Raw genomic sequence first — 26,706 nt, 5'->3', positions numbered from 1 at the left:
ATATTATATATATATATGTGTGTGTGTATATATATATATATATATATATATATATATATATATATATATATATATATATATATGTGTGTGTGTGTGTGTGTGTGTTTGTGTGTGTGCATATGTGTATATATATGTATGTATGTATATGTATATATGTATGTATGTATATGTATATATATATATATATATATATATATATATATATATATATATATATATATATATATATATATATATATATATAACACTGCATCAATTATTTAAGGGACTGGGCGTTTTACATGTTTGTTGGCATAGCATCAGACTTATTAAATGTAGAGGATTGTTACAATTTAATAAAAAAAAAAAATAAAACTATCAAAATTAGACTTTAACATATTTCGATTAGAATAAAACTTGAAACCAGAAGCAGCTTAATATATCAAATAGAGAGAATGTCAATGAAAGATTTATGAATTTCTAAATTTTTTGACTCTGATTTTATTTTCCATTAAATTCTATAAATTCCTCGTAGGCTACAATAACATACAACAAAATACGCTAATTAATTTATATCATTACGTTTGACCATGACATTGGTGATAATGATATAGATGATATCCAGAGATAATTAATTCACTTAAGGGACGTTTTCGTGGTCCTATATCAGATCTGTTTGTCGTATACATTCTTAGGTATTTGAAGTATCACGCAGAGTATTCCACGTTGACTTAAATCGACGTTATCAAATCACTTAAAAAAACAGGAGTTTTAAACTTTCCGAAGGCTTTACTATCAGTCCTTCGAATGTCTAGTGGTAGTTTGTTATATAGAGTTGGGACCGCATATTTGATGCCTCTGTATTATCTTTCCGTACATCGTAAACAAAGATAATATTTCGATATTTGTCAAACGTTTTAATTTATGTCATCTTATTTCAGATTGAGAGAGAGAGAGAGAGAGAGAGAGAGAGAGAGAGAGAGAGAGAGAGAGAGAGAGAGAGAGAGAGAGAGAGAGAGAGAGAGTTTGGTATTTCAGGACATGAATAAAAAAAATGATAAAAAAAACGTGCATTTACTAAAAATAAGTGTATGATGGAAGATTTTTCAAGCAAATATATAGTACGATCTAAATTGTCTATATCATTTCTAATTGTCTATATACTTTTGAACACAAAATTATTTGCATAAAAACACTATAAGTTTATTAAACGTAATTTATATGAGTGGTCTTACACGTAAATTAGTACTGTTGTACTGTAGAAGTTCAAGTTTACATTAATATAAAAGTATTAAGCTTTTCATGTCTGATCATATTGAAAACCCAAAATAGTTTTGTTACTTTATGTTAACTACTCATAATAATTCGTCTCTTCATAGGTTTATTGTTACCAACAGATGTCGTTGTTTCAAATCTATGGCATAACGGGTCCTTGAAGTGACGTCAGACGTAGCATTTCGAGAGTCCTTGTTTGTTCCTCAACCAGTCTGCTGAGTCTGGTGACGGGCAGACGTCTGTGTAGAACTTTTGACCTAGGGTACCCATAAAAAGGTTAGCGATGTGTGGTTTTATAGGAACTGATAGAATTACGGCCCGTGCTCAACTTTGTCATATTTGACGTCCATGGATTCAATGTAATTGTTATTTATGACATTCATTTATTGGTTCGTTTAAGTTTTTTTTTTTTATATATGCGGAACAGTTTGGTGGTGGAGACCAGGGTGTAGGTATATGACAGGGCCACGCCATTTTATGGGCTATGAGCCGGGGAGATTTTGCGTGGCAAAATTTCCAAGGCATGTGTCATTTGGTTGTGTGAAAAAGGCAACGTTGCTCAAGTGAGGGTATTAAAAAATCTCTGGCCAAGGTAGTGGAAGTTGCAATCATTTCCTTTTTAAGTAGTAAATCGGGTTTTTGCAGTGATTCTGTAGTTTAAATGCGTTGAAGACCATTTTGAGCTTTAATAGCTCTTTAAAAGTGAAACATTTTTACCGAACCTGAATTTTTTTTTTTTTTTTTAACTATGACTTCTTCATCATGGCTCTTCGCTTAATAAATTCATTAATAGCAAAGTTTTTAAACACTAAACCACCTGTTGTGTCGTTAAAGTTAAGGCGATCTAACCGGAGTAAATAGGAGTTATTTAGCGTTTGTGGTTAACTATATGCAGTTAAGAATATACAGTAGACTAGGATGACACTTTTTGATTAGCTATATGCGGTTTAGGATTTGACTAGGATGCCATTTGTGGTTAACTATTTGAGGTTAAGGATTTGACTAGGATGCCATTTGTGGTTAACTATTTGAGGTTAAGGATTTGACTAGGATGTCATTTGTGGTTAACTATTTGAGGTTAAGGATATGACTAGGATGCATTTTGTGATTAACTATTTGAGGTTAAGGATTTGACTAGGATGCCTTTTGTGGTTAACTATTTGAGGTTAAGGATTTGACTAGGATGCCATTTGTGGTTAACTATTTGAGGTTAAGGATTTGACTAGGATGCCATTTGTGGTTAACTATTTGAGGTTAAGGATTTGACTAGGATGCCTTTTGTGGTTAACTATTTGAGGTTAAGGATTTGGGTAAATTTATAGTTTCATCCATTATGGGGAAACTGGAATAAAAATATATTTGTTGGGTAAATTTTTAGTTTCAGCCAAATTTGGAAAAATGCAATAAAAATATATTTGTTGCATCAGAAATAGTGTGGTTTCAATGAATTTAACGTTTATTTTGACTGCAAACCAACCGATTTAGAGATTTACTATGTATACCCTAGTTCATCCCACCAATTATGGGGGACACCCTTTGGGAACCGGGGTTTTGGGTGGGGGAAGGGGGGGGAGGGTGTTGGGGCATTGAATGATATTTGCAATAAATGAATAATTAATGTTCCAGCACCCCTCCCCCATACCCCTAACTAGGCCTACCGGGGGGAGGGGGGGTAGGGCCCCCCAGCGACCCCCCCTTAAAGCCACAGTAATTTTCAGGGCACCACAGAACCTAACAAACCCACCTAACCTAACCTAGGGGCCCTGTACCCCTACCGGGGGGGGCTTCGCCCCCCCTGCGACCCCCCCTTATGGCCAAAGTAATTTTCAGGGCACCACAGAACCTAACAAACCCACCTAACCTAACCTAGGGGCCCTGTATCCCTACCGGGGGGGGCTTCGCCCCCCCTGCGACCCCCCCTTAAGGCCACAGTAATTTTCAGGGCACCACAGAACCTAACAAACCCACCTAACCTAACCTAGGGGCCCTGTACCCCTACCGGGGGGGGCTTCGCCCCCCCTGCGACCCCCCCTTATGGCCACAGTAATTTTCAAGGCACCACAGAACCTAACAAACCCACCTAACCTAACCTAGGGGCCCTGTACCCCTACCGGGGGGGCTTCGCCCCCCCCTGCGACCCCCCCTTAAGGCCACAGTAATTTTCAGGGCACCACAGAACCTAACAAACCCACCTAACCTAGGGGCCCTGTACCCCTACCGGGGGGGGGGGGGGGGCTTCGCCCCCCCTGCGACCCCCCCTTTAACCAGGGGTAAATTTGAATATATATATTTTGTTAAATCACTTCTTACCTTAAACGGAAGATGACGATGAAGATGTGGAAGGTTGTGGTTGACCCTCTTCTGAATCATCAAGTACTGGAATACGTTCAGATTTGGTACAATACCACACATGTCTATCCTCACGAAAATGTAAAGGCGAATCACATTTACCACACTGGACACTTAAAGGTAATACGGAATGCTCCCTTAGAAAACGATTCACTACTTCAGGAGCTCCATTATAATTCCCATGAAATCGGCCGATCACATCAAAATAGGAATAACGACATATTTCACACAACCGTACTGGAGGATCCATGACAGTAAAGTGACGTATGATGAAAATATAGAAACCGGAACTTTTGAAAACCGAAAACAAACGACAATCACGGGTTTCTCTCATAATGAAATAGGGAAAAAAACAAAATACTATCGTTTACAATGTTATATTGCACGAAAAACAGATCCTTGAAACAAGACTGAGAGACCAATGAATCGTCCAATAATAACCCTTGAAAAGAACCCAGTAGTATTTAGATTGGAGGAGCGACATTAGTGGGAGGAGCAAATGCGCATTCAAGCAAATATTGTCACATTGCGCAATGGGGAGGAGCCAAGTAAGATGAAAACAGATATACAAACTAACAAGAGCTACCTTGCGTGCCCATGGAAAGATATACACTAAACTTAGAAAAAGTCAAGACCTTCAATTCCTGAAATATTTTTTTTCTCTAAGTATGCATTAGCGACAATAATGTATTGAGAAGAAGTGTTTTGTTATCACGTGCTTTACTAGGGAAATATATTAATATAATACATTTCCCAATTTGGTTGAATCTAAAACTTTACCATTTGTTGCATCAGAAATAGTGTAGTTCCAACGAATTTAACGTTTATTTTGACCGCAAACCATCCGATTTAGAGATTTACTAAGTTGTTCTAGAATGCAGAAAGACCCTACTTCATCCCAACAATTATGGGGGACACCAGGTGGGAACCGGGGTTTTGGGTGGGGGGGGCGTCAAATGATATTTGCAATAAATGAATACTTATCCTTCCACCACCCCTCCCCCTATACCCCTACCTAGCCCTACCGGGGGGGGGGGCTCTGCCCCCCCTGCGACCCCCCCTTAGGGCCACAGTGATTTTCAGGGCACTACTGAACCTAATAAACCCACCTAACCTAGCCTAGGGGCTCTGTACCCCTACCTAGGGGCCCTGTACCCCTACCTAGCCCCACCGGGGGGGGGGGCTCCGCCCCCCCTGCGACCCCCCCCCTTAAGGCCACAGTGAATTTTGGGACACTACCGAACCTAATACAACCACCTAACCTAGGGCCCTGTACCCCTACCTAGGCCTACCCCAGTGAGGCCACCCCCCCCTTACAGCCACTACCTAACACATCCATCAAACCAAATCCAAAGTGATGGTACTGCTGCATACATCGTTATACTATCACCATTATAATATACTCTATAAATTAACGAAGCTTACCTTAAACTGTTGGTTCATCAAGATGTGTTGCTGCTTTGAGGAAAACGTGAAGCCGTTGGGAAGGTTCCTTGACATGCAGGCCAATTTTGATTTTGTAAAATTAAATTGTCTCTCTGGCACAAATCCACTAGGTTTTCAATAATCCCCGAATAACTTACAAATTCATTGCAAGTTAGGAAACAGTCAGGACAAGAAGATGGAATTTCAACTTCTTGTGCAACATGAGATGACGTGCTTGCTACTGCATCCATTTCTAAGAATGAAATGAAATGCATGGGAAAGATGTATTGTGGCGCTGTTGTATTGTCGCGCTGTATTGTCCAAACATGTATGACGTCATAGTGGATAGGCGCTGTGATTGGCCAAACGTGTAAGACTTTATAGTGGACTAGTTTGTCTGCGGATTATAGTGGTTACAGGGCTCATTTAAGCAAATACAAGACACAGTCAACAATAACAACAGACTTAGAAAAAATCTGGGAGGAAGACATGAGTACCGTGAGTTTGATCGTCGATATATAAAGAACTAGGCATTTGCGACAGATAATATTTTACAGAAATACTACAAAAGACTTGCTTTACTCGGGAAATATATTATTATAATAGATTTCCCATAATGGATGAAACTGTAAATTTTCCAGGATTTGACTAGGATGCCATTGGTGGTTAACTATTTGAGGTTAAGGATTAGACTAGGATGCCTTTTGTGGTTAACTATTTGAGGTTAAGGATTTGACTAGGATACCATTTGTGGTTAACTATTTGAGGTTAAGGATTTGACTAGGATGCCTTTTGTGGTTAACTATTTGAGGTTAAGGATTTGACTAGGATGCCTTCTGAGGTTAACTATTTGAGGTTAGGATTTGACTAGGATGCCTTATGTGATTAACTATTTGCGGGTAAGGATTTGACTAGGAAGCCTTCTGAGGTAAACTATTTGAGGTAAAGATTTGACCAGGATGCCTTCTGTGGTTAACTATTTGCAGTTAAGGATTTGACTAGGATACCAATTGTGGTTAACAGATTGGACCAGGGTGTTGGGTGTGGTTACAGATTTGACAAGGGGGTGCCTTTTGTGGTTAACCATTTGAGGTTAAGGATTCGACTAGGATGCCATTTGTGGTTACTAATTTGACCAGGGTGCAGTTACGAATTTGACTATGGTACCAGGTGAGTTACAGATTTGACCAGGGTGGCAGGTGCAGTTACGGATTTGACTCGGGTGCTGTGTCCGGTTAAGGGTTTGACAAGGATGCCGAGTGTGGTTACAGTTTTGACTAGGGTGCCGGGTGCTGTTACTGATTTGTCTATTGTGCCGGGTGCGGTTACAGATTTGTCTAGGGTGCTGCATGTGGTTACGTATTTGTCTGGGGGGCCGCATGCTGTTACGGATTTGTCTTGGGTGCCAGGTGTGGTTAGATTTGTTTAGGGTGCTGGGTGTAGTTAATTTGTTTAGGGTGCGGGATGTAGTTGCAGATTTATTTAGGGTGCTGGGTGTGGTTATAGATTTGTTTAGGGTGCTGGGTGTGGTTATAGATTTGTTTAGGGTGCTGGGTGTGGTTATAGATTTGTTTAGGGTGCTGGGTGTGGTTATAGATTTGTTTAGGGTGCTGGGTGTAGTTAGATTTGTTTAGGGTGCGGGATGTAGTTGCAGATTTGTTTAGGGTGCTGGGTGTGGTTATAGATTTGTTTAGGGTGCTGGGTGTAGTTAGATTTGTTTAGGGTGCTGGATGTAGTTGCAGATTTGTTTAGGGTGCTGGGTGTGGTTATAGATTTGTTTAGGGTGCTGGGTGTGGTTATAGATTTGTTTAGGGTGCTGGGTGTAGTTAGATTTGTTTAGGGTGCGGGATGTAGTTGCAGATTTGTTTAGGGTGCTGGGTGTGGTTATAGATTTGTTTAGGGTGCTGGGTGTAGTTAGATTTGTTTAGGGTGCGGGGTGCAGTTACAGATTTGTTTAGGGTCCTGGGTGTAGTTACAGATTTGTTCAGGGTGCTGGTTGTAGTTACAGATTTTTGTGTGCTGGGTGCGGTTACAGATTTGTTTTGTGTGCTGGGTGCGGTTACAGATTTGTTTTGTGTGCTGGGTGCGGTTACAGATTTGTTTAGGGTGCGGGGTGCGGTTACAGATTTGTTTAGGGTGCCGGGGGCGGTTACAGATTTGTTTAGGGTGCCGGGGGCAGTTACAGATTTGTTTAGGGTGCCGGGGCGGTTACAGATCTGTTTAGGGTGCCGGGGGCGGTTACAGATCTGTTTAGGGTGCCGGGGGCGGTTACAGATTTGTTTAGGGTGCCGGGGGCGGTTACAGATTTGTTTAGGGTGCGGGGTGTAGTTAGATTTGTTTAGGGTGCCGGGTGCAGTTACAGATTTGTTTAGGATGCCGGGTGCGGTTACAGATTTGTTTAGTGTGCCGGGTGCAGTTTATTTTTGTTTAGGGTGCCGGGTGCAGTTACAGATTTGTTTAGGGTGCCGGGTGCAATTACAGATTTGTTTAGGGTGCGGGGTGCAGTTACAGATTTGTTTAGGGTGTGGGGTGCAGTTACGGATTTGTTTAGGGTGTCGGGGGCAGTTACAGATTTGTTTAGGGTGCCGGGCGGTTACAGATCTGTTTAGGGTGCCGGGGGCAGTTACAGATCTGTTTAGGGTGCCGGGGGCGGTTACAGATTTGTTTAGGGTGCCTGGGGCGGTTACAGATTTGTTTAGGGTGCCTGGGGCGGTTACAGATTTGTTTAGGGTGACGGGGACGGTTACAGATTTGTTTAGGGTGCCGGGGGCGGTTACAGATTTGTTTAGGGTGCGGTTAGATTTGTTTAGGGTGCGGGGTGTAGTTAGATTTGTTTAGGGTGCCGGGTGCAGTTACAGATTTGTTTAGGATGCCGGGTGCAGTTACAGATTTGTTTAGGGTGCCGGGTGCAGTTTATTTTTGTTTAGGGTGCCGAGTGCAGTTAGATTTGTTTAGGGTGCCGGGTGCAGTTACAGATTTGTTTAGGGTGCCGGGTGCAGTTACAGATTTGTTTAGGGTGCCGGGTGCAGTTACAGATTTGTTTAGGGTGTGGGGTGCAGTTACAGATTTGTTAAGGGTGCTGGGTGCGGTTACGGATTTGTTTAGGGTGTCGGGTGCGGTTACAGATTTGTTTAGGGTGCCGGGTGCGGTTACAGATTTGTTTAGGGTGCCGGGTGCGGTTACTGAGTTGTCAATGGTGCCGGGTGCGATTACGGAGTTGACTATTGTGCAGTGTGCAGTTATGGATTGAACTAGGGTGCCTGGTATGGTTAACAATTTTGACTAGGGTGCTGGATGCAGTTACAGATTTGACATGGTTTGCCATTTATGGTTAACTATTTGCAGTTAAGGATTTTACTAGGATGCCATTTGTGGTTAACGGATTGAACTAGGGTGCTGGATGTGGTTACGGATCTGACATGGGGTGCCTTTTGTGGTTAACTATTTGCAGTTGAGGATTTGACTAGGATGCTGTTTGTGGTTAATGGATTGGACTAGGGTGGTGGATGTGGTTACGGATTTGACTATGGGGTGCCTTTTGTGGTTAACTATTTACTGGTAACGATTTTACTAGGATGCCATTTGTGGTTAATGGATTGGACTAGGGTTCTGGTTGTGGTTAACTATTTGGGGTTTAGAATTTGACTAGGATGTCTTTTGTGGTTAACTAATTGCAATAAAGGATTTGGCTAAGATTCAGTTTGTGGTTTACATGTTAGACTAGGGTGCTGGGGGTCGGTTATGGGTTAGACTAGGATGCCGATTGTGGTTAACTGTGATGATAAGGATTTGACTAAGGATTTGACTAGGATACGGTTTGTGGTTAACTATTTGCAGTTAAAGATTTGACTACGATACAGTTTGTGGTTAACGGATTGGACTAGGCTGCTTGGTTTGGTTATGGATTAGACTAGGATGCCTTTTGTGGTTAACTATTTGCTGATAAGGATTAGACTAGGATGCCTTTTGTTGTTACAGATTTGACCAGGGTGCCGGGTGCAGTTACGGATTTGAACAGGGTTCCAGGTGCAGTTGCGGATTTGAACAGGGTGGCACGTGTGGTTACGGATTTCACTTGGGTGCTATGTCCGGTTATGTGTTTGACTAGGATGCCGGGTGCAGTTGCGGATTGGACTAGGGTAGTGGGTGCAGTTACAGATTTGACTTGGGTGCCATGTCTGGTTACGGAATTGCCTAGGATGTTGTGTCTAGTAACGGATTTGACTAGGATGCCGGGTGCAGTTAGTTGACTAGGATGCTGGGTGTAGTTACGGGTTGGACCAAGGTGCCTGGTATGGTTACAATTTAGACTAGGGTGCCATATGCAGTCAAAGATTTGACATGGGGGCCGTTTATGCTTACCTATTTGAGGTTTAGGATTTAACTAGGATGCCGTTTGTGGTTAACTTTGCGGTTAAGGATTTTGACTAGGATACTTTTAGTTAATGGATTTAAATAGGTTGCAGTGGGTTATTCTGGATTTGACTAGGGTGCAGGGTGCAGTTACAGATTTAACAATGGGTGCAGGGTGCAGTTACAGATTTAACAATGGGTGCTTGGTGTGCTTACGTATTTGACTAGGGTGCTATTTGCGGTTAAAGATATGACTAGGATGCAGTTTGCGGCTACAGATTTAACTAGGATGCTGTTTGCGGCTACAGATTTGACTAGGATGCTGTTTGCGGCTACAGATTTGACTAGGATGCTGTTTGCGGCTACAGATTTGACTAGGATGCTGTTTTCGGCTACAGATCTGACTAGGATGCTGTTTTCGGCTACAGATCTGACTAGGATGCTGTTTGCGGCTACAGATCCGACTAGGATGCTGTTTGCGGCTACAGATCCGACTAGGATGCTGTTTGCGGCTACAGATCCGACTAGGATGCTGTTTGCGGCTACAGATCCGACTAGGATGCTGTTTGCGGCTACAGATCCGACTAGGATGCTGTTTGCGGCTACAGATCCGACTAGGATGCTGTTTGCGGCTTCAGATCCGACTAGGATGCTGTTTGCGGCTACAGATCCGACTAGGATGCTGTTTGCGGCTTCAGATCCGACTAGGATGCTGTTTGCGGCTACAGATCCGACTAGGATGCTGTTTGCGGCTACAGATCCGACTAGGATGCTGTTTGCGGCTTCAGATCCGACTAGGATGCTGTTTGCGGCTACAGATCCGACTAGGATGCTGTTTGCGGCTACAGATCCGACTAGGATGCTGTTTGCGGCTACAGATCCGCCTAGGATGCTGTTTGCGGCTACAGATCCGCCTAGGATGCTGTTTGCGGCTACAGATCCGCCTAGGATGCTGTTTGCGGCTACAGATCCGCCTAGGATGCTGTTTGCGGCCACAGATCGGCCTAGGATGCTGTTTGAGGCAACAGATTTGGCTACAGATTTGACTAGGATGCTGTTTGCAGCTACAAATTTGACTACAGATTTGACTAAGATGCTGTTTGCGGCTACAGATTTTACTAGGATGCTGTTTGCGGCTACAGATTTTACTAGGATGCTGTTTGCGGCTACAGATTTGACTAGAATGTGGTTTGCGGCTACGGATTTGACTAGAATGTGGTTTGCGGCTACGGATTTGACTAGGGTGCCGTTTGCGGCTACGGATTAGACTAGGGTGCCATTTGCGGCCATGAATTTGAGTAGGGTGCTGTTTGCAGGTACTTTTTTGACAAGGTTGCCATTTGTGGCTGGTAAAATAAGAGCTGCAATAAATGTGTTTTTAGGAAATAAGATTGGTTTTTAATGTATTTTGAGTTTTCAATGTATTTGATAAGGATTCATTCGAAATCCATAGTTTTGGAGTTTTGGTGGGTTGAATACCATAACTGTAAATCTATGGCTTTGCACTTGATACCATCATCAATTACGGTTAAGACACCATGAAATAGTGTACAGGTCTAATTATTTAAATCAACTTTTTTAGACTGTTTCCACCAGTCTGTTATAAAAAACTAGTTATTGTAATAAGAAAGTTACCAGTGAAACAGTAAAGAAACTGAAAACCCATTGGAGCTTTTCTAGCAGTGTTCATTGTACCACAAATGCCTCCTTGATCAAATCAAGCTAATAATTGATTAGTTTTTGCTCTGCCGTATGCTCACTTCACTCACGACTAGTCATTGCCTTTGTTCTGGGAAGTGGAACATGTTTCGCTACACACGTTACCCCCGTGGGCTAGTATTTAGCAGTCGGTCATCAATTATACAAACATAAAGGGGTGAATACATCCTTAACAAAAGGGGAGTATTGGCTTCGCGTTCCAGCCGCAGTTCGAACAGACTTGGCTTCCATTCTCAACGATCAGACTTTGGTAAATAAATCAAGCACACTTTTCTACTAGAGTAATTTACAAAAGAAGCATAAGCTATTAGTGTATTTCTTGAACTGAAGGGTGTAAGAAGTCTCCTGTGGCATTTGCATAGATGACACCAAAAAAAAAAAGTCCATATTGCTCTGTTTAAGAATTTTAACTTCGTTAAGAGGGTTCTGCCAATAATATATGGGAGTGAAGAGTTCATTTGCAAAAATCTTTTCAGTTATGCAAGTTTCAATGCCCTAACTAATATTTTTTTTTTCTTTAATGAACCATTGTGGCTATGGCTAGCAATTTGGGTAGGGTGCCTTCTGCAGCTATTGTTTTACCTTTGGTGTGTCTTGTGGTTTCTGATTTGACCAGGGTGCCTTTTGCGGCTACAGTTTTGCCTAGGATGTTTTATGGCTACGGATTTCTCTAGGGTGCCTAATGTGTTTAGGGATTTGACTACGGTGCCGTATGTGTTTAGGGATTTGACTACGGTGCCGTATGTGTTTAGGGATTTGACCAGGGTGCTGTTTGTGGTTACAGATTTGACTAGGGTGCCGTTTGTGGTTACAAATTTCACTAGGGTGCCGTTTGTGGTTATAGTTTTGACTAAGGTGCCGTTTGTGGTTATAGTTTTGACTAGGGTGCCGTTTGTGGTTATAGTTTTGACTAGGGTGCCATTTGTAGTTAGTTTTGACTAGGGTTCCGTTTGTGGGTGTTCTTTTGACTAGGGTGCCGTTTGTGATTACAGATTTGACTTTGCTGCCGATTGTGGTTACGGATTTGACTAGGGTGCCGTTTGTGGTCATGGATTAGACTAGGTTGCCGTTCGCAGTTAGGGATTTGAGTAGGTTGACGTTTGTGGTTGCGGATTTGACTGGGGGTGTCTTTTGTGGCTGCGGATTTGACTAGGGTGCCGTTTGTGGCGGCGGATTTGACTGGGGTGCCGTTTGTGGCGGCGGATTTGACTGGGGTGCCGTTTGTGGCGGCGGATTTGACTGGGGTGCCGTTTGTGGCGGCGGATTTGACTGGGGTGCCGTTTGTGGCGGCGGATTTGACTGGGGTGCCGTTTGTGGCGGCGGATTTGACTGGGGTGCCGTTTGTGGCGGCGGATTTGACTGGGGTGCCGTTTGTGGCGGCGGATTTGACTGGGGTGCCGTTTGTGGCGGCGGATTTGACTGGGGTGCCGTTTGTGGCGGCGGATTTGACTGGGGTGCCGTTTGTGGCGGCGGATTTGACTGGGGTGCCGTTTGTGGCGGCGGATTTGACTGGGGTGCCGTTTGTGGCGGCGGATTTGACTGGGGGGCCGTTTGTGGCGGCGGATTTGACTGGGGTGCCGTTTGTGGCGGCGGATTTGACTGGGGGGCCGTTTGTGTGGCGGCGGATTTGACTGGGGGGCCGTTTGTGTGGCGGCGGATTTGACTGGGGGGCCGTTTGTGTGGCGGCGGATTTGACTGGGGAGCCGTTTGTGTGGCGGCGGATTTGACTGGGGAGCCGTTTGTGTGGCGGCGGATTTGACTGGGGGGCCGTTTGTGTGGCTGGGGATTTGACTGGGGGGCCGTTTGTGTGGCTGGGGATTTGACTGGGGGGCCGTTTGTGTGGCTGGGGATTTGACTGGGGGGCCGTTTGTGTGGCTGGGGATTTGACTGGGGGGCCGTTTGTGTGGCTGGGGATTTGACTGGGGGGCCGTTTGTGTGGCTGCGGATTTGACTGGGGGGCCGTTTGTGTGGCTGGGGATTTGACTGGGGGGCCGTTTGTGTGGCTGGGGATTTGACTGGGGGGCCGTTTGTGTGGTTGCGGATTTGACTGGGGGGCCGTTTGTGAGGTAGGGGATTTTTTTGACTAGCGTGCCGTTTGTGGTAGCAGATTTGATTTGGGTGCCGTTTGTGGTAGCAGGTCCCCAAGGTGGTCGTTGTTCAGCGCAAGCAGGTCTCCAAGGTGGTCGTTGTTTAGCGCATGGTCGTCTCCAAGGTGGCCTTAGTTCGGCACAAGCAGGTCTCCAAGGTGGCCATAGTTCAGCACAAACAAATCTCCAAGGTGGCCATAGTTCGGCGCAAGCAGGTCTCCAAGGTGGCCTTAGTTCAAGCAGTTATCCAACGGGGCCCTAGTTCAGTGGAAGCAGGTCTCCAAGGTGGCCATTTTTCAATTTTTGCTGTTAGTCATTTCTAAGATAAATGAAATAATTTTATTTTATTATAATCGGTAGTATCAAGTGCCTAAAATGGTGCTAATTATTAACTTATAATTAAATTCAACTTCAATTTGGATTGCAAAACTTAATTTGATAGTATAAACAAAAATCCTGTGTACTTTAATCAAAACTTCTTTTTTTTCAGTTCCCTACTATTTAGAAGAAAGACAACGATAATCTGAAGGAAAATGACATAAATCTTTGAGGAATCTGAAACAATGGGACATAAATCTTTAAGGAAGGTGCGTGCAAGGTCGATTTTTTTTACTTCTGTAAGTTTCAGCATAAATGTGACCCAATTATATTGATTTTGGAACTAAAAGTTAAAATTTTTTTGTTTTTGAAAATTTATTGGTTTTGGTATTTTCTATATGCTTTGTTCTGCTGCTGTAGTTTGCCTATAATAATTTAAATTTAGCCTTTGACTATTTTTGTTGTGATACTCCACGCCCTTAAATTTAGTTTAAATCTTAAATGGGGAGAAAAATCATGCAGTGAATTTTGATAATTCATAATGGAAACTGGTACTAGGAAGGATTTTAAATTTTCAAAATGTTATTATTTTAGAGCTTCAGATTTTGGGATACATGAATTTAGTAATCTTTGATTAGATTTAATTTATTCATACAAGCTAAAACAAAGCAGATTGAACTATTAGAGATCTCATTTAATGATCAACTTATGAATTTAGTCATTTTGATTAGGTTTTATCTACTTTTACAATTTAATAGATAAGCTTGATTGAACTATTAGATATCACGTTTAACCTAAATATTAATCTGGCTCTAAAACATTTCATGCTTGGAATGGAGAAAAACATTCTGGAAGATGTTCACCTTAGAAAATGAGTGTTGATAGCACCCCCATTGACCTTTGTTCACCATTTTGTTCATGGTTGTGGTTGAAGCTTAACTTGGAAAGTGACAGGTGAGTCTTTGTGTAACTGTCGACTTTAAAAAATCTCCAGAAAAGTTTCATTTGTGGTGGGTAACGAGGAGGGTGGGCTGTGGCATCCTAGTAGTACCAACCAAACTCTGTTGAATCCCTAGTCAGGCTTTGAGGAGCTAAGAGAAGAAAAGTCCCCCTTTGTTCTTTTATTTTGATGTGCCCCCCCCCCTCCCCCCTGCCCCAAATTTGGGGGTTAGTGCTTTGGTAGGTAAATATGTTAAGACACTGCTCTGTCTTGAATATTGTCTGAATAACGTAGTTATTTGAATGTTTTGCTCTGGTATATTAATGCTAGCTAACTTGAAAAATCTTGTCAAGTTGAATTAGTTTTAAGGTATGAAATATAGTATGGGAAAATTATATAAAAATGAAAGTTATATGAACGTACAAGTTTTTAATTAGCTTTCAAGATTTGGTCTTGGTACATGTATTTTTTAACCCCTGCAGCTCTATGCCGATGTACCCTATTTAAGTGCTTCATTTGATATGCAGTATTGCAGGTGAATAGATGAATTTCAAATTTGTCCGAAGTTTTCAAGTTTAAGTAGATTATCTAAATTAACTCAAGGAATTTTCTTTTTAACAAGTTTGGTTATGATTAAATAGACAAGATCTTTAGAATCGAAAGGCTTTGAGGTCATTGAACTAGTCTTATGCTAAATAGTTTTGAATTTAGACTTTAAAATTAACTGAATTAAGGTTAAACTTTCTTTAATTTTATTTAATGTTCAGAACATGTCATCATGCAAGTACTGCATAACATTATGACCTACGAATTAATTTCCATACAAATGTTCGAATTTTAGCCAGTTTAATAAAAATTAAATGTTAAGACTTTACACTAAAGCAAATAGTAAAGAGTAATGAATTACTTCCAACTGTTACCTAAAACAATTTTTATAGGACTCTTGAGTAAAGATAATAACATAAGAAAAAATAGTTTGCCTTGATAATTGTTAAACTATTTCCAAAGCATTGAATCATTTTGTTTCCTTCAATGAATCTGGCAATAAAAAGTGTGAGCAGAAATTTAAGATTTCTAATTGTTCCCCCCATTGATTAAAAAAAAAATAAAGCCAATTGAGGAACACATTAAAGCTATTTTTCTTAATGCAAGCATTAGATGGATGAGTTTCTTGGGCTACGGATAATTGGATTTAGTTCATTGATACGATTTATGCCCTGAGAGAGATAGGGTCGAAGTTAGATCTTCAACTGTTTATGAAACATTGGTTACACTGTAGCTACAGTTTGTGCTCTAGCAATGTAATACCTAGCCAGTAATACCTCAAGATATATACTCAAAATAAAGTTATATACTCAAACTAGTCTAATAATGTTAAGCTTTTTCAATGACTCGGGAACATTTCTAACCAGCAAAGATTAAATTTTCATGCTTAAAGCTAGTTTTTAATAAGTCTCTTTAAAATATATTGAATGAGTGTAGAGATTAAACTTTAATGCTTCAAGATAGCTATTTAATGACAAAACTAAGTTTTTTATTTTGTTTTCAGGGTGTTCTTATTGACGAGACAAGCTAAATAAAACGATGTAATTAACTATGAAACGCCAGATAAATACCTACCAAGAATACGACATGAAACTACTGCATCAATGAATATGAAGAATGATCTCCTACAAATTGTTTGGAAAAAGGTAATTAAGTTTGTGGTAACTAAAGGAAGTAAAACTTTAAAATCAATGAATTTTGAAGGTATTCGTTTAGGAGACCCATAAATATTTTAGAAGTGGTTTAAGGTCAAGACTTTAATAAGGTGGTGCAGTAATGCTGCTGATGTTCTAGCATATGATTATTAGTAGGTTTTGTATTTTAAAAAGACTTAAACCATTTTGAAAAAAGTTATCTTTGGAATATGGATTTTGAACAAATTGGAAATTACAGTATATCTTATGAATTGCTTGATGGAAATGTTCCACTTGCTATGAACTCATAATGTAAATAATCTTTTTTTTTCTGATCCTATTTAAATATGCATTCAATCAGTTTCGATAAATCTTGCTCCTCAATTTTATTCATAGCTTTTATGAACGTGAAATCAGTTACGTTGTGCGGCATATAGATTCAATTCTCGTCACAGTAAATTTTTACATAGTATATTCTTGAATTATTTTTTGTATATTTTGCAATCTTGTACAGTTTGAATGGCACTGAGTCAGGTCCCATGTACCGTGGCAGCCATAATGGCTAAAACTCCGTATGAATTAAAATTCTAAAATCATTAACTAGTCATCTAATGGTTTAACTTAATTTTTTTTTATTTAGCCATGGATTTGGTTAATATAAATTTTTTTTATTCTATTCATGAATAACTTTTCATAAATTTCTAAAGCTAAATAACTACCGGTAATTTCTTATCATTTGACATAGTCTACTCCAGATGTTTTCATTTCAGTCTTTATTTGGAATGTTCATGGAATCTGGTTTCCCTCGTATCCAAGTATATTACATACCAGAAATTATCTTAATTTTAAAGATTAGTTAAGACCATACAGCCTTAAGTCCAAGTAAAGTCTCATTTTATGAAGTGCTTTGTCAATAGTCAAAGAACCTTGCAAATGTGACATTTCCTGCATTTTATTGTTGCGTTTTAAGTTAACCTTAAGAATCCTTGAAATACTTAATGACTATAGGTAAACTACTATTGATTTAAGTTTGATTTATATTGCTTTCGGCATACAATAGTAAAACATAACATAGACCTTGTCATTTGCTTTATGAAACGTCCCTGAATTTTTTCTCAACGGCTCCAAAATTAGATTTGTAATAAATGTAATGTTTTATGCAAATATCAAAATTATTGATAAGTAATATATAAAAGGATAATAAAAGCAACCTCTGCATGATTATTTTAGAGGTCAAATGTTCGGAGCAAGATTTGTTGAAATTTTTGTCACTGAGAACAGGAGAATTGTTTAATTTTGCAAATTCCCTCTTGGTAATAAGATTGGCTTATTTTGTGTTTAACTTATATTTTATAAAGCGATATCATTTGAGTTCCAGATATTTTTTAATTCTAAGAGGAGGTTAACATTTTGGATTTTATGTATTGCGAGGTATTTCATTAACATTAGTTTTAGGTGTATTTTTGTTCTATTCATGAATTATGTAGGTTATGTTTTACATTATAAAGTGTAGATTTCATGCATTTGTATGATGCAGGCTAAATGCATTGATAGCTTTGAGATTCCAATCTCTCTCTCTCTCTCTCTCTCTCTCTCTCTCTCTCTCTCTCTCTCTCTCTCTCTCTCTCTCTCTCTCTCTCTCTCTCTCTCTTTTCTGATTACTTATTTACCTTCCTCTATATATTGGAAGACTGAAGGCATTCTCCCCTTCAAAGTGGAAAGATTTAAAAAACTTCAGTCAGCATTTATATGGCTGGTTATCCTCTACATCGCCCCCTCCTCCCTTTTCTAGCATTGCCAGATGGTATTTAATTTCTTTTGAAAAATTACCAAAATGTCACATGAAGTAGCTGGGAAAATTTCTTGGTTATTTTTGGTCTTCATGTTCACCTGTGTAGTACATTATAAACTGTTAAGGAAATGTTGAGAATACTTAAAAGTTAACAAGGTTGTTCATATTTCAGTAATTTGCTTAGCTTCCAGATGTTTTACAATTTGGCTTTTGACCTTTGCCTTTGTAGACAAAATGTTATTTCCGAACTCTGCTATTCAAAAGATTAACGTTAATTTAAACTCTATGATGAAATTTGGCATAATATTAGCAAAGACTTGAATACTGCATATGGGTTAATTTCATTATTGCATATTCTATAGCATTAGTTATGAAAGATTTTATGTATTGTAGAAGATTACTATTTTTGTTTTTAATGATTTGTGGTACTATCATGATTGTGTAGAATATAGATTCTATTGTGGATATAATACATAAAAATCAATCACATGAGTTTTCATAATTAAAAATGTCAAGAACTGTGTAAGTTTAATGTATTATCAAATGTATTGGATATGATTGATTAAAAAACCACTATCAGTGTATGGATTCCTAGGTACAGTATATACTGTACATTCTAGGGTAATGATTATTCAAGTAAAATCTTAATTCAAATCAAATTTTTCGTCTTTAAAGACACACTGTGCCTGAAGTTTAATAGTTTTCTAAGTAAAGTTAAATTTTGAGCCAGTTTTGTAAAGGGGTTAATTTGATAGTAAACTTAATGTTTAATTTTGAATTTAATTTAAATTACAATGTGTTGTAAATTGCCATTCTTTGATCTTGGCATTTCAATATTTTAGTTACTCTGAGAAACACATGGGCTCTTTGAAAAGGGCTCCAGGAAGGTTTGTAAATGTCAAGTTGTTTTTGGAGGTGTAACATTAATAGTCAATGAGACGAAGAAAGGGATAAAAGTTCACTTTAGTGATCTTGAAGAAACTGATTAATTTCTCAATACACCAGCAACGTTTAGTTTTTTTCTCGTGTCTTCTGTTTTGGTTGTTAGGTAACATTGTATGGAGGACAGTGCTTTTATTCGGACCAGTTTCATTTTGTTTGGATGTTTGGCTTAGTTTTAATATAAAACAAATTCTGCCATAAGCAAAATCACTCAATTCTAACAAAAAGAGGGCTGATTAGGACTGCAATATGTGAGTAACAAATTTTAAAGGTTGTACCAGTTTTCTTATATGGCAAAATCATACAAGTTCGGTTTGGAGGATCTTAATTGTTTGAAAGATAACTTCCAAAAGCTACATCAGTTTAAGTACCGTTTGTGGGGAGCAATAACTCTGCGCTCTTTTACCCAAACTGCTGTTGTTAGTGATGCATTTGTTGGAAGAAAATCCCATCCTTGTTTTCTAAGATAATTTAACTATTTAGAAGTAACTGTTGGTTAATTTTTTACGGAAGGAACATTGCTGAATTCTTTTTCTTGGGGTATACATCATGACAAAGCTGTGTATAGAATCACTGTTTTGTTTACAAAGCTTGTGTTAATACAATACTGTACTGATTATTGGTAATGTTACCATAAAAAAATGTCTATTCCTGAGAATAGACATTTTTTTTATTTCAAAAGTTTGTTTTTCCAAAGTTTTGTTTTTGTTTGGTACTTCCAACATTGGTGTTTGTCTGAGGTTTTCATCAGTGATTTGGTTCCATCAAGGAAATAAAAGTGAGCATTTGTATTTGTTGCACATATTGAAAGCTATCTATTTTAGGTGTCTGATATGGTTTTCTGGTTTTCATAACTTTTACTTTTTTCACGGCTATGGTTTTGCTGTTTACCAAACTAGTGTTCTAATTTCTACACAGCTGTTGTTTTGCTGTTTTCCTGGCTGTTTTATTTTCATGACTAATGCTTTGCAGTTTTCAGATAGTGTTACTGCCCATACAGCTATAATGTTGGTTTATACACAGCTACTGTTGTATTTTATAGAACTACTGTACTCTGTTGCTGTTTACATTGCTGATTTGTTGCTGTGCTGTGTTCAGTCATCGTGTTGCTGTGTTCAGCTTTATTTTCACAGCTATTGCTATGCAGTTTTAAATGGCAAACGTTTTGCTGATTCCACAGGTATTGTTTCTTGTTCCACGTCTGTTATTGTCCTCTTTGTTTATGTGGTGTTTTCAATATCTTTTGATGCTGTTGATGTTGCTAAAATTACTATCTTCAAATTTGGTGTTTACACTTTAGTCTGTGTGTGTGTGTGTGTGTAGATTGCCTTACCTTATTTAAGACACGGGCTCTTGCCGCTGGGCAGCCCGTAATTAGTCTGTATTCTCAAGTGTTGCTGTTTTAGAGAGCTGTTTATCTGTTGTGGAAGACATATTGCCAGTTGCCTTCTTTATTGCTTAGAAGATCAGGCACCGTAGTTTTTCTAACACAGATTTAATTAGCCTTTACAATGTGTTGGCGGAGGGAAGGTATAAGAATAAAATCATGCTGACTTGAAGTATAGATTGTAAAATTGTGAAACATCATAGTGGAATCCATAGTTGAAAAATTCAGGCCAATATTTTAATGTTGGCCTTGAAATAACACTTTGAATCTTGATTGACAATACAATCTTGATTGACAATACAATCTTGATTGACAATACAATCTTGATTGACAATACAATCTTGATTGACAATACAATCTTGATTGACAATACAATCTTGATTGACAATACAATCTTGATTGACAATACAATCTTGATTGACAATACAATCTTGATTGACAATACAATCTTGATTGACAATACAATCTTGATTGACAATGTAATCTTGATTGACAATGTAATCTTGATTGACAATGTAATCTTGTAAAGGAACTGGAGGTATCCTGTGTTCCCTGGTCCCCTGTTGTTGCTAGAAACGAGGCAGTCTAGGTAAACCTGTTTATCAAAAGTATTGTCACCCAATACTAATATTCCTGGCCTTATTTCCTAAGGATTTTCCTTAGAATCTTTTTAATGTAAAGTCTTTTAGTCTTTCAAGGTAGTATGAATTTAGTTAAGTGTACAGAAAGTCTTGGTCTCGAAAATTTTGAAATCAGGTCTAAACTTAAGTCTTGCTACAGTCTGAAAATAGCTTTTATACAGGTTTAAAGGTAGGACAGTATAATTGAGTCTTGTAATGAGCTAAAAAGTTTTTTTTTCTCTCCTGTTGCCAGTAGAGTTTGTTAGTCTGTTAACCAAGGGGAAGAGAAGTCAGACCAAGGAATATTTTTGGCAGTTAAGAAATTGATAAAAGATTTAATTTTCCTCTCCTGAGGTTGAGTAGCTGAAAGGATTTGAGATGCTTAAATAAGACAACCTCAGTGCTATATCCTACGCAGCAAACTGCTGAAATTGTTCATTTCCATTTGGTAGCAAGGGAATTGTCAGCTACTAGAATTAGTCTTAGTTAATTATTAGATTGTGCCTGTGATATGTCAAGACCTCAGTTTTGTTATATTGGATCAAATTAATAAGAATTTTTGTAATTATTAGCATGTTAGATAGCTACCATATAATTGGACTGTGAATTTGCTGTTAGTGTATTGTTTAATAATGCTGGGAACTTTCGTGCTTTCATACAAAAAGATTTTAAAGTTATGGATTTAATTAAATTAACTGTTAAATACTTAACAATTTTCTATTTGTATTCCGCATTTAATGAAACCAGACATGAGCATTCATTTTAACTGTTTATAGTGAAGCTATTGTTTTGGCTATAGAATAAACCTTTAATAATATAAAGTATCTTATTTTTGCTAATTTGATAAATTTGGTAAAAAGAAAGTAGCGTGGTTTGACATATATCATTATTTGTTTTTTAACTTTATATTAAACTTTGGATTAAAGTTTTGTAGATTGTGACTGAAAGAGGAAATAATACTTACCCTGATTTAGTCTAAAGAAAAATAAAAAAAAAATTAGAAAAAAAATCAGGCTTTGAATTCAAAGAACATGGTCCATTTGTTTGTATAAAGCAAAGTGAAGAATTTTGTACCTAAAAGATTTTACCTAACTATATCTTGTACCCCCATATACAACCATAAGCAGTCATCCTTTAATGATATCAATTTTTGAGAATTTCTTTGGATTAATGATTCTTACATACATATACATACATATACCAAGGTACTTCCCCCAATTTTGGGGGGTAGCCGACATCATCAAATGAAACCAATGGCAGAAATCATGATTTTTAACATTAAATTTAAGATCAAATAAATTTAGTTGGCTTATTGCAGCTGTATAAAATATTGAACAAAAATTCGAATAAACATTGCCCTAAAGCTATATATTTCTTGAATCGGTTTTAATTAACTTTCAGTGCAGATATTTACGCTAAACCATTAAATCGCTATTTACTGTACACTTCATTATTCAACTTTAGAGATTGACATAGATATTAAACTTGGCTAGGTCAGATTCTCCGCTCGGTAGTCTATTAAAATTTCAGGTGTACTTAAGGTCTATAAGATACGGGTGTACTTGTCGTTTGCTGGGGTGTTATAAAAACGTTGTAAGATTGAAGAAAATCTTATTTCGAAGTTATCATTATTAGATTATATTTGGTACATAAAGCTAGCTTGTTGAGTAGATTTGTTGGATTTCAGTGGGAGTATTTGGTATAAATATTCAAATTATTAGTATTTTGTTTACATTCGCAAGCAAATAGTGAACGAAACTAATCAATTAGAGAAAACTGCTAGTCCTTACTTGCCTTTCTATCTAATGATTCAAGTAATATTTTAGTTACTAAACTGATGCTAGGGAGTACATAAGGAAATGCTGGTAACATCTTGAGGGTAGAAGCTGAAGGTCAGCATAATTTGTCACGGTTGCTGTTTATAATGAAATTTTTTAGTCAAATAAGAAATTACTATAGGTGTTGTTTGTTGTCCCATTTTGAGGTTTGCTGGATTGTTGTATTTAGGAATTTATTACATTGATTCTAAGCAGATTACGGTGGATTTTTGTGTATCTGAGAATTGTAGGCCCATGTTATTCTGCCCTATTTGTTTGGGAATGAGTTGAAATAACGCTAGGACGAATGTCTTGTGATAACGCTTTTTGCCCGACTAGATCAGGGATAGAAAATAGCACGAAAGTGCCAACTTGGCTGTGCCCTGCCTCCTCTTGAGACAGCTTTTGTGCTTTGAGTAACTAAAAGTATTGAAATAGCTGGTTTGTACTTTTGAGGGTTACTTTACAGAGTTTGTTCTTAATATTTAAAACTTAATCTCTTAAGTGGAGCAATTCAACATTTGAATTGATCATGGAATTATTTAGGATTTGAATCTTCCGAATTTGTCCATCTTAATTGTAAATTCTAGAATGAAAGTTTTTATGATTAGAGTTTTGAAATGTTTGTTGCCTTTGGCTGATAGTTTTCATAATTTCGTAAATAACGTAACTGTTTTCCTTAGAGAATTTTGACAAATCGTCCATATAATGAGTTTTCAAGTAAATGATTTTGTTAAATTTAAAGATAAAAAGGAATATTCCAGGGGGGCTAGTAACCTTGCTTGTTCAAAAGATATTTAATAATGTAACCAGATGGGATAGGCGAGGTCCTTGGTGGGATTTCTTTACTTTGTATATAATACATCGAATTATGCAATAGTCGCAAATTTAATGCCAAAATTTTAGATTATATTGGTCCATACGCTGTTCACAAAGAAAATATTTTTCTGCCATGTTAAGAGGCAAATAACAGTTCTCTCATCTTAATTATCTAATGAATATTAAAGCTCTAAATCCCAGTTATACATCATTTTTAGCATCAGAATTTTTTTTTGAGCTACAGAAATAGGGTTCTTAATTTTAACAAGTGTGTATTATTGGTAATGTATTATATCTACAGTTTAATTAATCTATGTAATGCTGATTGTACCACAAATGTATCTACCAAAATAGTCTTCTACAGTAAAGGGAATTAGAAGAGTTTAATGTTTTACTAACCAGCAAAGTTTGTTTTACTTTGACCAGAATTAAGTTGAAAATTTGTTTTTCTTTTACACTGAAGTTTGTTAATAATGGATAAAGCTCGCTTCATGCACAAGCAGATTTGAGTGATCAAGAGTACAAATATACCTAAAAAGAATTATTTACTAAGCAAGTGCCAATAATCCATTTTGTGAAACTGGGTATTATAGGAAAGTTTTAAGTAATCAGTTTGAATTGCTTGGATCATAATATCCAAGCTGTTTTGTATTTTACACTGACAAGAACTTCGTTAATAATCATAGAGCTAGCCACATACTCGAGCAGACTTTAGCTATCAAGATTTAACAAATACTTCAAGCATTATTTATTAAACCAAGTGCCATTTAAGCCATTTTGTGAAACAGCCGACTATTATAGTTACTGTTTAAATTACTAGGATCATAAAATCTTAGTATTAAGACTTTTTACTAACTTTCACTTGTACTACCAGTAAATTACTAGTGGAAAAAAAAACTTGAAAGCTGAATAATTTGGCAAGGTGAAGTGAAAGGAAAAAAAATAAGGAAAGGGAGGAAAGGAGAGTCCCGGTATGGGGAGAATAATCAGGCATATGTTGAACGGCAATGTATTTTGAATTATATGTAGAGATCCTAAACAGTTTTTATATCCAAAAATAGTTTTGGACAACAAAGACACTAAACTCTAAAAGTTATTAGCTACACTGTGTAAACCCTTTTCTATATCATGTGTAAATTTTTTTTTTATTAGAGGAGGATCCAAGGGCTAATTAACCTTAAACTTGTTCAAAAGATAAGGAATTTAAAAAGCTTGGTTGAAAAAATTATTTTTCAGTTTCTTTACAATATATTTTTTTCACCTTTACATACATCAATCACAAAATTATTCAGCAGCAGAAAGTATACGTAAATTACTTCAAAAGTAATTTTACTCTGCTGTGGTATTTAAAGTCTTGTGTGCTCCCCAGCAAAGTCCACTTACTGTTGTTCCTTCTCATTACAGCATTCCATAGCAAGACTACAGACTCTCCACAGTGCACACGTGTACTAAACAGAAATGTACTATATAATACGTATTCCACAGTAAATTCAGTATACTGCACAGGTCCCACATATACTGTATTCCACTTCAAGACCTCCATGGCTCCCATGCACAGTACTCCACAGCAAGTCCTCCATAGAAGGTTCTCCACACATCTCCACATACTGTACTCCTCAGCAAGTCGTCCACTCCATGGTTCCCGCGTATACTGTACTCCACAGCTCTCGCATGTAATCCACAGTGAAGTCCTCCGCTGCTCCCATGTTATACTCCACAGGAAAGTCCCCGACGACTTCCCACATATACTGTCCTCCACTGCTCCCACATGTACTCCACAGCAAAGTCCTGCACGGCTCCCACAACAAAGTCCTTCACAGCACCATTGTATATACTACACAGTAAAGTCTTCACAGCTTCCACGTATACTGTACTCCACAGTCCTCCACGGCTCTCCCGTATATTCTACAGCAAGTCCTCCACGGCTTTCATGTATACTCCAAAGCAAAGTTATAAAACTGCTCCCACATATACTGTATTCCACAGCAAGTCCTCCATTGCTCCAAAGTATACTCCTCAACAAAGTCCTTTGCGGCTCAAGCGTATAATCCTCGGTTAAGTCCTCCTGGGCTTCCACGTATACTGTATTCCACAGCAAGTCCTGTACTCCACAGCAAGTTCTCCACTCCATGGCTCGCGCACATGCTTCCCAGTAAAATTCTCCATGGCTCCTGCCAATACTGTACTCTACAGCAAGTCCTAAACAACTCCCACACATACTCAGCAGCCAAGTCCTCCACAGCTCCCACGTATATAGCCTACTCCACTCAAGTCCTTCACTGCAATGTAAAGTAAAATCACATTAAAATGTTGTTGATAGATAAGAATATTAGATAACCTTCACTTTTAAGTACATTTTGGAAACTGCTTATGAAAATTAAAGATTTGAAAGTTTAATGATTTCCCATTTGAAACTACTTATTCTATATATAACATTGTAAAGTTTGCAATATCTGCTTTTCAGGGTATATTCTATTATAAAAGGAGTTTGAAGTTTATATAGATACAATAAATATTTAACACAGAAAAACTAAAATCCAAGTTACTGTGCTGAAATGCAGCCAAGTATACTTATGAAATATGTCTCCTAACCACCAAATTTCTTTAAAGAATCTCGCATTTAGATATTACACGAGCTGTAAAACAGATGGAGTTTTGATACACTAGTATCGACCATTTTCAAAAGCAACCAATGAGGATTGACTTCATAATTCACGAGCAACGCGCACTGAATCGACAAATTCAGCATATCCTTCGTTGTCCAAACTTACAGTACAATGATGAAAAATTACTTCTAATTATACTTCTAATTCATACAACCCACAAGGTCAGGCAAGCTTAAATTTAACAGGACCCAATTTTATATTAGTATGACTGGCAAGGTGTATTAAATATTGGTTGCTGGTATCGCTCTAAAATTTGACACGGACCAGAGTATTTTCCATGAACTTTAATTTGTCAACTTGAAATGACTTCTTTAATCCTTAGATTTTAATGGTCAGTTAGAGCCTTTGCCTGTAATGCCAGCAATAATTTAGAAGTCCAGACAGACTACAAACCAAATGCCTAAAGAAATTAAGTCCCTAAACACTATTTTGCCTTAGTTTTTAAGCTTCCCTCTCTGCCTTTTAACCAAATTTATTTTCATGTAACTGGATTACCTTTACTGGTTAAGTATTCCACAAAACCAAAATTCAGAAAATTC

General features: G+C 38.1%; 1 long non-coding RNA gene across 2 annotated transcripts; it reads left to right on the top strand.

Moving 5' to 3' along the window:
* Positions 1-1,477: 1,477 nt before the first annotated feature.
* LOC137630960 (uncharacterized) lies at positions 1,478-25,898 on the top strand. Of its 2 annotated transcripts, none has more exons than XR_011041825.1 (4): positions 1,478-1,530; positions 13,678-13,774; positions 15,995-16,136; positions 24,906-25,898. It is a non-coding gene; the product is annotated as an uncharacterized lncRNA (long non-coding RNA). The 2 variants fall into 2 exon arrangements; XR_011041824.1 differs by having other exon boundaries at positions 1,486-1,613.
* Positions 25,899-26,706: the final 808 nt, after the last annotated feature.

The sequence above is a fragment of the Palaemon carinicauda genome, chromosome 39 (assembly GCF_036898095.1).
Source record: "Palaemon carinicauda isolate YSFRI2023 chromosome 39, ASM3689809v2, whole genome shotgun sequence".
Lineage (NCBI taxonomy): Eukaryota > Metazoa > Arthropoda > Malacostraca > Decapoda > Palaemonidae > Palaemon > Palaemon carinicauda.
The sequence above is the reverse complement of the archived record's forward strand: the minus strand, read 5'-3'. Positions and strand labels throughout refer to the sequence as shown.